Source organism: Tamandua tetradactyla, chromosome 4 (assembly GCF_023851605.1).
Source record: "Tamandua tetradactyla isolate mTamTet1 chromosome 4, mTamTet1.pri, whole genome shotgun sequence".
Lineage (NCBI taxonomy): Eukaryota > Metazoa > Chordata > Mammalia > Pilosa > Myrmecophagidae > Tamandua > Tamandua tetradactyla.
Window position 1 is genome coordinate 192,260,850 of NC_135330.1, and position 15,822 is coordinate 192,276,671.

Consider the following 15,822-nt stretch of genomic DNA (forward strand, 5'->3'; position numbering starts at 1 on the left):
CTGTGAGATGGTTTGGAAGAGGCTGGAAAATAGAGCTTCTTCTGTAGCATTAAAAATCCCTCCTACAAACAAGCGCCCATTCCAGTGGAAACTTCGTATGGGCCATACAGAAGAGAATAAATAGGAAATGCGAAATTGGGTCAGCTAAATGTGATGAGGATCCAAACAGAACCGAGGCAAGAAATTTCCCCCAGCCCCTCCTAGCCAAGGAAACGTCCTTCAGGAGAAGGACCTGGAAGTTCACGTAAGAAACACCCTGACTGGTAGATTTCTATAAATGTATTCATGCAATATCATCAGTTAGTAAACTGGGCTTCATTCTCATTGTATGGTAAGAGTGCTGAATAGTCATCCTGGTTTCTTTTGTGGTCCTTTAAATCCTTTAAATAAATGGATGACTTTTGGATATTTTAAAGACAGACTTCTGATCCCAGAGTGAAACCCAACTTTTACCTCTTACACTCCTAACCTGGTAGCATTTTGTACAAACCAGATGACCCACTCACCCAGCTATGGATCTCATCCCCACAGCCACCCCCTCCCCACCTCTCTCTGAGACCTTCATAATCTCCTCTCTGCTGGGGTCCCAACCCTGCAGGTAACTCGGACACAGGCATGAAGATGAGGACCATTGTCTCCCTCTCCCAGATGCACAGATCTGGAAGCCCACAGGCTCCCCTCTGTGGAGCCCTAGCCCACTGTGCTGCCCCCAGGAAAGAGCAGCTGGGACCACTCCACCCCAGGTAACGGGCGACTAGGGGCCAGGTAGCATCATCATCAGCTGTAAAGCTGTTAGGTGCAGGCACATAGCAGCCCGTCTCAAGGCCTCTGGAAGAGGAAGAGAATGAAGTCAAGGCCATTTCTCACTGGGCCTTCACATTTAGGCTTCTGACGATGGCTTTTAACAGAAGCAGAGCTGAGGGTTTGGACCGTCCTTCGCCTGGTGCCCTGGGGTAGATGTAGCTGCAGGCAAGGTCAACTGTTTGACTCATGTTACAGGGTCCTTTTCTGAATGATCTGATCAATGGTACCTGCAAAACAGGGGAGCCACAGAATCAACAGTGAGAGGATCGCAGGACAGAGACTTACTCATCTTAAGGAGGAAAAAACTTTTTCTGGGCCTGCAAGCCTTGGCTGTGGCCTGAATGAAGCTACTGGCGTAACGTGGCACTGCTGGTCAGAAAATGGAACTTGAGACCCTGAATCATACAAAAAGGGTGGTCTTAGTGGAGAATCCTGGAAATGCCACATGGATCCCATCCACAGCTGAGAAGGGACCTGGTGGGATCACAGAGCATCCAACCTGCCCTTTAAGGGCATCAGAACAGATGCCAGGGATTTAAGCCCTATAACCATGTCCCTGCTCTAAGTCATTTCTGATCATTTGGCTCCTTTGGAGTTTGCCTCTAGGAAAAATGTGCTGGTCAGTTCAATGCAAATGCTTGGCCTGTGTGGCAGATTGAATCATGCTCTCCACCCCATGTTCACATCCTCAGCCCTGTCCTGTGGGCCTGAGCCCATTTGCAAATAGGACTTTTGAAGATGTTATTATTAATTGAGATGTAAACGCATTTGTGAGCAGATCTTCAAAAATCCTGTGTAAATAAAGCCAAATGGAATCAGGGTGGGCCTTCTCCTTATGAATGGAGTCCTTATGCGCAGAGGAAATTCAGATGCGGTCAGTCAACAGAAACCAGAGGTCAGTGGAAACCAGAGGAACAGACAGAGAGAGAGAGAGAGGGCTGAGTGACAGAGGGTGGACAGGACACTACGTAGCCCTGGAGAAAGCCAGCCCTGACGACCGAGTTCCATCTTGTACACCACGAGACAATCGATCCTTGCTGCTTCAGCCAACCATGCATGGCATCTGTCACAGCAGCCCTGGAAAACTATGACAGTCTGTTTAACAGCTCTATTTTTCATCATAAATGACACCGCACTGAGCATGTGTCAGCCTCTCTGAGATCAGTCACCTCCAGGGCTCTAGGAATAGTTTCTGGACTTGCAAGCCTGAAGGCTGGATCCCAGCAGTCCGTAAACCCCTGGGGTTGACAACCTCTGTGAGGCCCCACTGAGTCCCGTCAGCCCACCCTTGCTGGTGATGACTCAGAGCATAGGGCTCAGCCTGGCTGTGACTTAGAGCCCCATGGGTGCCTCAGATCCCACCCAGGCCAGTTAAAACCAGAGCCTTTCCAGGGGAGGCCTGCACAGTGCATTTGTTCAGAGCTCCCCAGGTGATTCTAAAGTGCAGCCAGCATTGAGAGCCACTGGCTTAGTGTATCTCTTCTTTCCAAGAGGAAGACAGGAACCCACTTGAACAGGCTTCTGGTATGTACCATGTCAAGCACTCATAATGTTAGTCACTATCATATATCTAGCACCTAACATATGCCAAGCCCTGTGTCATGTAGTAGTCTTAAGGTATTATAGCTGTACCTAAAACCAACCCTGTCAGGTAGCTACTGTTATCCCACCCACTCTTGCCCCCTCCCCTCCTGTTTTTAGCTGAAAAAAATGAAAACCTCTGAAAGGTTAAGTAACTTGACCAAAGTTACGGAGCAGACTAAGTGGAGAAACCAGTATTTAAATCCAGTTTATCTAATTCCAAAGCCCATGATTTTTCCATTAGGCTACATGGTCTCTTAGCCTTTAGTGGTTTAAGAAATGATGCTTAGTATTACTGTTTCCAAAATTCCATCCCTGGGCAATGTGGGTCGGGAAGACTGCGTCTGCAGAGGCCACCTGTGCAGGGATATTGGTTTGGGTGCAGGAGGCTCAACTCATGTATTATCGTATTCTAATTTTGCACAACAGCAAAGTAGAGTATAATTTTGAGCTCAATTACGTTTGTGTTTTTAATCAAGGGGCCAGTGTTATTGATTAAGCAATAATTCATCCTCTCTATTTTAATCCTTGTGGAAACACTCGTTCCCTGCATTAAACTCAATGCGACCCTGATTTAGGAGACTTATGAGAGTGCCTGAGTCCAAGAAGAACTCACACATGGAACAGCAAAACTGGGGCATAAAAAAATGAAACGAAGAGTGTCTTGCTAATTGCATGTCACTCTTGAGGGGTAAAAAAGCCACAGCACTACCTTAGAAGTGTCCTTGGGGAGAGGCCTCTCCTCTACCTGCAGGCCCCCCCGATGCATCCCTCTCTTACTGAGTAATCAGAGGACTGGCTGCCAGTTCTTGGCTCCATGACAACGGCCAGGAAACCAAAGAGCTTGGTTGAGTTATCCACACACCACCCCGCATGGAATGCTGACAAAGCCACACATGGCTTAGTAAGTTCATAACCTTTAACAACTGAAGAATGGGGCTCAGCTGTCAGGGTCAATAATTAACCCAGTGTTGGGGATGTTGTCACCCACAGCACAGGAGCATCAGAAGTTCTAGTAAAATCCCAAAGTCGGGCGGGCCACGGTGGTTCAGCAGGCAAGAATGCTTGCCTGCCATGCCAGAGGACCTGGGTTCGATTTCTGGTGCCTGCCCATGTAAAAAAAAAAAAAAAAATCCCAAAGTTAAGACTGATGACTCGTTCAGACATTTTACTCAGCTTGATGATTTCTCCATTTCCATCATCTTAGGGTGCTCCCTGCCTAAACCCTGAAATCCTAGTATGCCAAAATCACTGATAAAAATGATGCTCAGCACAGCATTCCAAGCTTTAGAAGAGGTTCATGAATATCTGCTGAGTAGATGAGGGAGATGCATGGGTCTAGCACTTGGTAAGGACTTTGTCCCCGTTTACTGCATCCATCTTATACAATGCCCCATGGAGGCGACTGGGCTCCAGAGAGTACAAAACTAACAGTGCTGGGAAAGATTGTCAGACCAATTCTGTCTACCTTCAGAACTCATACCCTTTCTGCTACGCTACTTACTGAGTGAGTGCCCCAAGGGAGGACGTCTTACTGGCCAGCGTGGTGGGCTCATACCTTAGTCTACCTGCTTTTCCTGGGTCATGTCTTGGGTAAACCCCTCAAGGTTCAAGCAATAGGGCAGGCCATGGTGGCCTAGCATGCAGCGTTCTTGCCTGCCATGCCAGGGACCCGGGTTGGATTTCCAGTGCCTGCCCATGCAAAAAAAAAAAAAAGAAAAAGTTCAAGCAATATATTCAGTAAATATCCATCCTGTCTGCAGGGTCCTTTCCCACGTGCTGCTGGGGATATGACCCAGCCAGGAGCAGCCCTCAGGTTGCTGGCACAGGCACATGCTGGCTGGCAGGCAGCTCATGGGGATGAAGGCGGGTATGTCCAGCCAAGCAGTCAGCAAAGGCTTCTCGCAGTGTGCGGCGTTTCAGCCAGCCTTCCAAGGATTCAGAGCATGCTGACAGGCGGGGATGAGAGCAGAGGAAATGGCAAGCACAAAGGCCCAGGAAGCGGAAATGTATGGAACCAGGAGGGCAGTATACTGTACAAGCCACATAGTCCGAGCCTGGGCTCTGCTTGGTCCGAATCCTGGCTTCATCACTTCATTATCAGTGTGAGTTTGTTAGCAAGTAAGTTAACCCCCCAAAATCGCCAAAACCAATTCTAACCCCAGGCTCACACCCTTTCCTCTACACCATCACGCATAACTTGGAGTTAAAGCTGACTCACGAAAGAGAGCCAGATAACGGTTGTTGTGAGGATAAATTGAGATATTTTATTAAGTGCTAAGCCTGATTTCTGGCACTTAGAAAGTGCTCCATAAATATTGGCTATGATTTATTACTTGCGGATGCATCAGGCAGTCCAGTTTGGCTGGAATAGAGGCTATCGGAAGCAGTGTCTTTCCATCGCCAGCACTTAGCACGTGGCCCGACACTCATGCACATGGTCAGTTAACTCCCTGGATCCTCCCCAGTAAAGGACCTAACATCTACTCCAAAGGGTTGGGGAAAGGGTTAAATGAGATGATGCACCCAAAAGCCCTCAGCAAGATGCCTGGCACACAGGGGTGCTCAGGAAAGGTCATGTGACTCTGAGTCCCCCGCCCAGGGTTGACGCGGAACTTCTAATCCTTTCTGAAGCAAAATGATCCAACCTTAGCATTTCCCAAACAGCAATCTAAGGAACCCACGTTTTCCATGGGATGCGTGCCAACAGGGTTCTGTGGAGAAAAAAATCAGTGCCTGTATATTCCCTTCTTAAATGTATTACAACAGACATGCAAGAAAAACACCAAATACATCGATCAAGTTGTTATTACTGTTCAACAAGTTTCTGTTAAGATGTAGAGCACAGTGGTCAAAATAGTCTGGTCTTGGAATAGGACTAGACAGATCCATGAAACCGGAGAGAGTTCCAAATAGCTACGAGTTCATGTGGGATTTCTGTACATGATAAAGAAAGCATTTCAAATCAATGGGGGAAAGAGGCATTATTCAACAAATAATGCTGTGACAACCAGCCATTTGATTTCCTCCCTCATTCCTCACCTCAAATTTTCTATTGTATGCAGAAAATCGAAATAAGCATTTTTGAGTCACTAAAGCAATCTCTACCCAATGAACAGTAAAGCTTTGTACTCAGCAAAAGATCTGCTACGTTTAGGACACGGCAGCAAAGCAACTTGTGTTTCAGATACACAATGGGGCAGACACCTGGACCTCATCCTGCACCTCAAACTTACTTCTCTCTCAGGGCTTTTGAGATTGCTGCTCCCTGCCCTGGAATGCTTCCCCCCAGCCCCTGGCAAGGCTGATTCCTTCTCAAGCTTCAAGTTCAACTCAAATGCTGCCTCCTCAGGGAGGCCTTCACTGGCTGCTGTGCTCAGTCACTCCAGCACACAGACCTGGTCACCCCTTTAAACCCACCCCAGGATCTAAGAATTTAGTCTTGTTTGTCCCTGTGAGGACAACAATTCCACAGGCCTGTCACGCTCATTCATGCCTTTATCCTATTGTCTGGAATAGTACTGAGCACAAGTTAGGTGCCCAATAAATATTTCTTGAATGAATCATCCCTGCAGTTTAAATACCTGTCCTGCATATGACACTCATTTTAAGGGAGATTGATGTGTTTTTCCTTTTTTCTTTTTTTTTTTTTTTGCATGAGCACTGGGAATCAAACCTGGGTCTCTGGTATGGCAGGCAAAAACTCTGCCTGCTGAGCCATTGTGGCCCACCCTGTTTTTTTCTTTTAAACACAATCGATGCCTTGTTAATACACCTATTTCTGATCTTCTGTTTTATCTTTAAATGTCTACCCACACGTGCTGGGTTTATCAGTTACATATCTTAAATTTCTGGAGCACTATCCATAAACTCTTTGGTAAGGCATTGACTTGTAACTTCAGCAACTGATACATTGGCTAATCAGATTTAATACTTTGTCACCAAAAGATGACAGCTATTGCTTCCAAACCAACTTTTACTAACTTTCTGATATATTCCTGACCTGTTGGTCCCACCTCCAGGAGCTCGTGGTGGACTGCTAAAGGCAAAGGGCCTCTACCAGTCTGTTCTACCTAATAGAGTTTCCAAAATGTGTACGTGTGTGTTGCTTACTATGTTTAGGGCAGAATGCCCTTTCTGCTTCTATTTCCTGTGTCAATAGCAGGATCACACCCAGAGAGACTTATCCATGGGAAAAAATAATGGCAAACAGTGAGACTTAAGTGGTGCAACCAAGAGAACACCTTTTGATGAGTGGCATCTCCAGTGCTCACACTTCCTTCCTCAGTCTCTACCTCATGCCTCTGTCCATTCCATCCTGGTCCTCAACTTTTTGTGAGGTGCATAACTAAAGGATATAAATACATATCCTCACATGCTCTCTAGATAACAGCTCTGCTCAGCAAGGACAAATAAAGAAGAAATACGATACTGACTGTAGGTCCCATCCCATATGGTCTTCTTGCCCTGTGACCCTGACACGCTTCCCATCAAAGGATGGGCTACACGCCCGATTTCCTGGAACCTGGGCAGACCTTCGGGGCTGCATCAACTAGGCAGTGATGTTAGGTGACTTCTGAGGGTAGATCATAAAAACGCCATTCACATCTACGGTGCTCACTTCGGACATTTCCTCTTGAAACCCAGCCACCATTTCATGATTGCCTGTGCAGATCCACATGGAGAGGCTACGTGTTGGTGCTCGAGCCAACCTCTAGTTGAGGTCCCAGCTGACAGCCAGCATGAACCTTCACACGACTCCAGATCCTCTCTACCAGGTCATTCCAGGCATGTGAGTCTTTTCACCTGTGGCCTCAGATATCAGACAGCAGAGACAAGCTGTCCCGTCCAAACTTCCGTACCAGAAATTTTATGAGCATCATAAAATGGTTATTGTATACCACTAAATTTCAGGGTAGTTTGTTAGGCAACCACATGATGTGGAAAACTGAATTCAGTTCATAATCACAGTTTATAATCTCAAGATGTAGTAGAGATGTACTATGAAACACTATGCTTACTTAGAGTTTGAACCATGTACAATGACCAAATCCAGTAAATAAACATCCAGGGCACAGAAACTTATATACCCATTGTTTTAGTTTGCTAATGCTGCCAGAAATGGACTGGCTTTTATGAAGGGAATTTACTTAGTTACAAATTTACAGCTCTTCAGAGGAAAAGTAGCTGGTTTTCATCTGAGTTCCTGTCACGTGGGAAGGCACACAGTGACGTCTGCTGGGTTCCCCTTCTGGCTTCTGGGTTCAAACGGCTTTCCCCAGGAGGTTCCTTTCTGCATCTCCAGACATCTGGATCTGAGCTGCTGAGCTCTCTTATGACCCCTCTCTTTTAAGCCTCAGCTAATTAAATTAAACATCACTCATTGCGGAGGCACTCCCACAGCTATAAGCAGCCATGGATGAATTTCACATGCTGGTGACTCAAGTCCACAGCAACAGAACAACTGGACACCATTACCTGGCCACTTTGAAACACCTGAACCTACCTGAACCTAACTACTACACCCATTAAGATGAATTTTTTAAAACATTTTTATTGTGAAATAGATATGCAGAAAAGTGATAGATTTCAAAGCACATTTTAACAAGTAGTTATATAACAAACTTCAAAGTATAGTATGGGTTACAGTTCAACAATTTCAGGTATTTTCCTTCTAGCTGTTCAAATACTCTGGAGACTAACAAGAAATATCAACATGATTCAATAGTCATACTTATTTGTTAAATCCTATGTTCTCCATCTCAATCTTTAGGAATACTTGGGCAATGGTCATTCTAACATCTTCATGTTGAGACAGTGTTGACATTATGGAGTAGGGGGATGCAACTGGTTGATTGATGTTCTTGGAGAGATTAGTAGTACCTCTGGGTTTCAGAGCTTATCTGATATAGGAAAAATTGGAGGTTTTAGGTTTCTGAAAAATAAACTGAGTGAAACTATTATAGCATCTAAGATAGAGTCCTGGTTATTCTTTAGGGTTTTCAGGAATATTTTTGGTTGGGGTTTGGCATACTGTGGTAATTTGCAATATCTAGCTGAAGCTTGTATAAGAGTAACTCCAGAATAGTTTCTCAACTCCATTTGAAATCTCTTAGCCACTGAAAACTTATTGTGTTACATTTCTTTTCCCCATTTTGGTCAAGAAGGCATTGCCAATCCCATGATGCCAAGGCCAGGCTCATACCTGGAAGTCATGTCCCACTTTGCCAGGGAGACTTGCACTCCTGGAAGTCAGGTATCATGTAGAGGGGAGAGTAATGAGTTTATTTGCAGAGTTGGCAGGCATAGACAGAGAGGCCATTTGAGCAACAAAAGAGGTTCTCTGGAAGTGAACCTTAGGCATAGTTATAGGCAGGCTTAGCTTCCCCATTACAGAAATGAATTTCATAAGACTAAGCCTCAAGATCAGAGACCAGGCCTATTAACTTGGGAGACCCTAAAGCTTGAAGAGAGTATCAGGAATCTCCCAGGTGGGGAAGTTTAATAGTTCCATATTTTTTCTCCAGTCCTCAAGGGACTTTGCAAATACTTTTTTATTATCTGCCCAACATATTTTGGAATGTATCAGGGTATTACATTAAGCCATACAGAATTACAAATTCCCTATTCTTGGCTCAACATATTGTTTAAATGAACTGTCCAGACAGGTTAAGTTAGATTGTGTGCTACAGAAAATTTAAATATTGGACAAAAATAAACATCTCTTCCTTCAGTCTCACAAAGAGGGTGAAGTTATAGAATACAGATACTATCATCCTTTACCCTGTATTCTGATTTATTTTAGTCCAACCAGATCAGGTTCATCAAATGAATTTTGATTTGAGGATATTTTCATGTGTTTACATAACACTGCTTTAAACCATTCTCTGTGTATTATTCCCTGCCCCAAAGGATCCTATAATCAAGTGGGAAAGCCAGAAGAGTGAGCAGGTGATTGCAGGATAGGAAGTAAATACTAGAGGCCTGCATAAGGAATCAGGAACTTGCTCCTGGTGGCTTTGGGGGTTGGGAAGGCGCCCTGGATGATTATATGGTGGTGATTTAGCATGGCTGGAGCACACAGAACTAAGGATGGTGAGGAAAGGTGGTCCAGAGAGGAGAAATGAGCCTAGAGTGGGAACTATAATCCTGTAAGGTCTGGAATCTCTGGAAAAGGGTGGACTTTATCTGGGAAGCAAGCAGTAGAGAGTCAAAGATAGCTGAGTGAAAATGCAAATGCAAATGGTAATTATAGTGTTATCCAAATTAGGTCTTTTAAACACTTGGATATGTGTAATGCATACATATGTGGGAGAAAAAATGTGGTTTTAAAAATGGTATGTTTTGGAAGAAACCTCAAGTGACCACTTTGGTGATTTTGTTGATGGCAAGAGATAACCCTTAGTGCTGAGATGGGCTAGGAATGAGGAGAGAACTAATTTGCTGTGTGTTATAAATGTATCTCCAGCCTAGACTCACCCCTGAATTCAAACGCATTGTATGTCCAATTGCCAACTCAACAGCCCCATCAGACAGCCAATAGACAACTCAAGCCCAGAATTAAATTCTTCCTTTTCCTCACAAATCTGCTCTTGGCCCATCTTCCTCATCTCAGTGAATGGCAGCTCATCCTTGTAATTGCTCAAGTCAAAATCTTAAGCTACCCATGATTCCCCTCTGGTGGTCTGGAGCTATATGCCCCAGAAAAAATAGGTTCTTAAACTTAATCCATTCCTGTGGGTGTGAACCATTGTACATAGGACCATTGATGAGGTTACTTCAGAGAAGGTGGGGCCCAGGATGGGTCTTCATTCTCTTACTGAAGGCCTTATAGGGAAGGTCACAGAGAGAAGAAAGCCAGAGGGAGCAGCCAGAGGCTGAACACCAATAGGACCCAGGAGAGAGGGGAAAGGCCAGGAGAGGTCACCATGGGCTTTGCCATCTGACAGAGGAGCCAAGGAACAAGGATCACCGGCAGCCAACCCCAGAATGCCAGTCTTTGGGAAGAATACACCGCCTTGATGATGCCTTGATTTGGACTTCTCATACCCTCAAAACTGTGAGCCAATACCTCCCACTGTTTAAGCCAACCCACTGCATGGTATCTGCTTTCACAATGAGAAAACTGAAACACCCTCTTTGTCTCAGCATCCATCCAGAGTTCAGCAATCCTGCCATCACTACCTTCGCGCTCTAGCCTGAATCTGACGACTCTGACTACTTCCAGGACTACTGCCCTGGGACAAGCCTTGATTCTTGCCTCTATGATTGCAATAGTCTCCTTACCGAGCTCCTTGCTTGTAAAGTTGCCCCTCTATGAGCTGAACTCAGCCCTGGAGACACTGAGCAGCACCTGGAGCTTCGTAGGTGTAAATATTTGTTCTATAAATGGAACAAAGAATAATTTGAAGTCTTCATTCACCATACAAATATCTAAATCTTCAGTAAAAGTCAACTATACCCTATTGTCTCAACTATTTTGTGTGACTTTTAATTAGGGAAAATCAAGGTAAAGGGTATATGGAAAAATGGGTATATGGAAAAAATGCAATTAATGCAAACTAGGGTCTATGGCTAATAGCAACACTGTAACATTCTTTCAGTAATTGTAACAAAGTCAGTGTATATTTAACTTTGACAAAGTGAAAGCTAAATGTCAATAAGAGGGGGATATAAGGGAAGAGTATGGGATTCTTGCTGTTTCCCTCTATCTCTTTCTATTTTTTCTCTCCTCTTCTTCCTTTGCAGAAAAATGGAAATGTTTTTATGTAGATTGTGGTGGTGAATGCATTACTATTTGATCATACCAGGAGCCACTGATTGTATACTTGGCATAGATTGTATGGTCTGTGAAAAAAACTGTTTAAAAATAAATAGGAAGGTACAAGTGACGGAGAAAATATGGAGACAGAGATACACCTATTCACTACTGGTAGAGAAGTAGAGTGGTGCAGCCCCTCTGGAGGATAGTGTGGTGGTTCCATAGGAGGCTAAGTCTAGTGTTGCCATATGACCCTGCAACCCCGCTACTAAGAATATACTCGGAAGAACTGAAAGCAGGGACACGAATGGACATTTGCACACCAGTGTTTACGGCAGTAGTATTCATGATTTGCAATGGATGGAGGAGGCCTCAGGGTACACTGATTGATGAATGGAAGGGCAAACTAACGCATACATACAGCAGAAATTGAGTGATTGCAGGAAGGAATGAAGTTGTGTGGCATGCAACTAGGTGATTGATCCTTGAGGATATTATGTTGAGTGAAATAAGGCAAAAACAAAAGGACAAATATTATATGGGCTCACTGATATAGACTAACTATAATGAGCAAGCCCTGAGAATTGAATTCAAAAGTATAGGTTCTCAGGGGATAAAAAGTGGGCAGAGATTGGGCAATCAATGACTAAGGAGTACAGAATGTTCAGTAAGGCTCATTTTGAAAGTTCCTAGATTGTGAGCTCTTAGAGCAGTCACGTCAATTCCTAAGTGTGAACTGTTATTTCTAAATTCTGAGCTGCTGTATTCTTTGTGTTTAACCTGGTAGTACCCTGGAAATTAGGCTATCTGTGTGACACCTAAGATTTAGAGTTCTGCAGCTCTGAAAGTTAGCATTCGTCCATTCAGCAACTGTTAAAGAATCTGAAAAAGGGATCAGGGTTCAATTAGAGATATGAATGAAATAGACCTGGTTAGGATTAAGGGACATCAGAATACAGGGGAAAAGATGATATTGTCTGTATTTTAAAGCCTCAACTTCTGTGCGAAAACAAAGGAAGAGATATTTATTTCGTCCAAAATTCAAATTTTCCATAGCACACTATCTAATTTAACCTGTCTGGTCGGTTTATTTAAACGAAATAATCATGTGGAACCTAGAATAAGGAATGAGATCTTCTAATTCTGTACAGGCTAATGTCTTATTACCCTGATACATTCCAGAGTATTTGGGGCAGAAAATAAAAAAGTATTTGCAAAGCCCCTTGAGAGACTGGGGGAAAATGTGGAACTGTTAAATTTCCCATTCTTGCAAGCATTAGGTACTCCCAATTTAATAAGCCAAGCCCCCAGCCTTGAAGCTTCCACTTATAAGACTTGTTTCTGCTTTGTCTAAGTCTACTTATAATTATCCCTAAAAGTCACCCCCAGAGAGCCACTTTTGTTGCTTAGATGTGGCCTCTCTCTCTCTATGCTTCCCAACTCTGCTAAAATAAACTCACTACCCTCCCCCCTACATGGGACCTGACTCCTAGGATCAAACTACCCTGGCAATGTGGGATATGACTCTCAGGGATGAGCCTGGCCCTGTCATAGTGGAATTAGCAGTGTCTTCTTAACCAAAGTGGGGAAAGAAATAAAATGACAAAACAAAGTTTCAGTGGCTAAGAGATTTCAAATAGAATCAAGAGGTTATTCTATAGGTTACTCCTCTGCAAGCTTCATCCAGATATTGCAAAATTGCCACAGTATGTCAAGCCCTAACCAACAGTATTTCTGAAAACTAATACCCTGGGCTCTATATAAGACTCCATAAATTCTTCTTAGTAAGTTTATTATTTCAGAAACTTAAGGACTCCAGATTATTCCTATGCCCGAGAAGCCCTGAAACCTGGAGATACCAGTCCCTCCAAGAACATCAACCAATTTCATTATTCTACTCCATAAGATTAACATTCCTTTCCAGCAACAAAGTCAAAATGGCCACTGCCCAGATATCCTTGAAGATTGAAAGAATGATCAAAAGAGAGGGAGGAGGTGTTAACTGAGAAATTAGGATTTAACAAATGATTATGACTACGGATTCATTATATAGATATTTCTTCTTAGTTTCTAGTGTATTAGAGTAGCTAGAAGGAAATACTTGAAATTGTTGAACTGGAATTCAGTAGCCTTGATCTTTGACAATGGTTGTATAACTCTGTAACCTTTATCACATGACCAAGTGATTGTAAAAACCTTGAGAGTGATACTCCTTTTATCCAGTATATGGGTAAATGAGTAATTAAATAGACAAAAAATATTAATAATAGGGAGGAATAAGGGATAAGGGATATGGGATGTTTTGGCTTTTATTTTTTATTTTTATTTCTTTTTTTTAGAGTAATGAAAGTGTTCTAAAATTGATTGTGGTGATGAATGCACACCTGTATGATGATATTGTGAATCAGTGATGTACACTTTGGACAGATTGTATGGTGTCAATATAGCTCAACAAAATTGCATTAAAAGATTAAAAAAAAAAAATCTGTGCGATGCTGCACAGGATTTAGGTGCCACTCTCCAGGGAAAATACACTGTGATGATGCCACAAACATTCCAAATTGTAGTAACATGAATAAGGCTCATTATTATATTGCAAAAGTAGGGATTTTCAGCTCTGCCTTCCTGTGGTGTTTTTAAGAGCATATTTACAGGTCCTTACTGATTTGAGACGAATGCTGGGTCAAAGACCTGAAAAACAGGTAGGAGCTGCAGCCCACTGAAGATAATCCTGGGAAAAAAAGAAAGATACTATAATTTAAAGTCCCTCCTACCTTAAAAAAGAATTCTGCCCTGATCCCCTACTTCTGTTCTAGTCTCTTATTTTGTCCCTCCCCTTCTTCATGGGCAAACTTATTGAGAGAGTGACCAGCCCTCAGTCTCTCCACTTCCCCTTGCCCATTCATTCCCAGGTCCGTGATCTGGCTTCCAGTTCTGCTACTAAGGGCAACGATGACAATCTTACTTCCAAATTCAAGGGACATGCTTTAATCACACTTGGTTGTCTAGCACTGGACACTGTCAACTGTTCTCTCTGGTACTTGAACTCTTCCTCCCCTTGGTTTGTATGTCAACTCACTCTTTTCAGTTTGCTCCTCTGCCTTGGCTGTCCACTTCTTGGGCTTCCTTCTTTCACTTCTTCAGTGTTCTCTAGAATCCCACTGGGTGCCCACTACACACCTCAAATTATACATGCTTTCTGAACGATCTCATCTTAACTAATGGCTTCAATGGCAATGATACATACTAATGACTCCCAGGTCCATCTCTAGCTCAGCCCTTCACTGAGTTCTTTCTCCTAACATATGACTACCTACTGGGCATCTCCACCTGGCTGTATCAAGGTACCTCAATGTCAAGTCCAAAGTCAAACATCATTATTCCCAAAAATGAATTCCTCCTTCTATCACCCAGACCAGAAATTAAGAAGTCTGGTTATTCACTCATTCATTCAGCCATTCAATACTCATTAGGCTCCTACTATAGCAAGGTGCCAGGGAGCAACTGTGAAGGAGATGGCTACCTCCCTCATAGATTTCTCTAGCGATTTGAAATCTAGAGTGCGAGGAGGGTGGTCTGCAGTTGGTGATGGGGTGACTGCTGGAAAGCAAGTGTTTTAATTCAGTAACAATATGCCAGAAATGAGCTGGCTTTTAACAATGGGAATTTATTTGTTCACAAGCTTACAGTTCTGGGGGCTGTGAAAATGTCCAAAATCAAGCATCGACATCCTGGGATGAGCAGGGACCTGGCATCAAAGGATTGAGAAAGCCTTCTTAACCAAAAGGGGGAAAAGAGAAGTGGGACAAAATAAAGTATCAGTGGCTGAGAGATTTCAGAGTTGAGAGGTTATCCTGGAGGTTATTCTTATGCAATATATAGATATCCCCTTTTTAATTCATGGTGTATTGGAGTGGCTGGAGGGAAGAACCTGAAACCGTTGAGCTGTGTTCCAGTAGCCTTGATTTTTGAAGATGATTGTATGAAGATATAGCTTTTACAGTATGACTATGTGATTGTAAAACCTTGGGTCCGATGTTTCTTTTATCCAGGGTATGGACAGATGAGTTAGAAAATATGGATAATAAATAATTAATAGTGGGGATAAGAGGTAAAATAAATTAGGTAGACAGAAATACTAGGGGTCAGTGAGAGGGAGGGGTAAGGGGTATAGGATGTATGAGTTTTTTATTTCTTTTACTGGTGTGATGCAAATGTGCTAAAAATGATCATGGTGATGAATATACAACTATGTGATAATATTGTGAGATATCGATTGTACACCATGTATGGACTGTATGTGTATGAAAATTTGTCAATAAAATACTTTTTTTAAAAAAAAGAGGAATCCAGGAGCCAAATTACCAGAGGCCTTATTACAGAACTTGGATTTTATCCTGAGCAACATGAGAATGTTTTAAGTTGGTGATTTCTTCCAGTATTTATACAATAAATGTATTCACTTTGAAAATAGCACTCAAATTTCACTGTGGAAAACAGATTTAAGCTGGCCAAACCTGGAGGCAGAAAGACTGATTCAGCAGCACACAGTGGTGGTGGTCTGGGCCAGAGCAGTGAATTAGAGGCATAGACAGACAGATGACCCAGGAGATGCTTAGGAGGTAGTCCTGACAGGACTGGGTGTCTGAATACACAGGAAGGATGACGATAAAGGA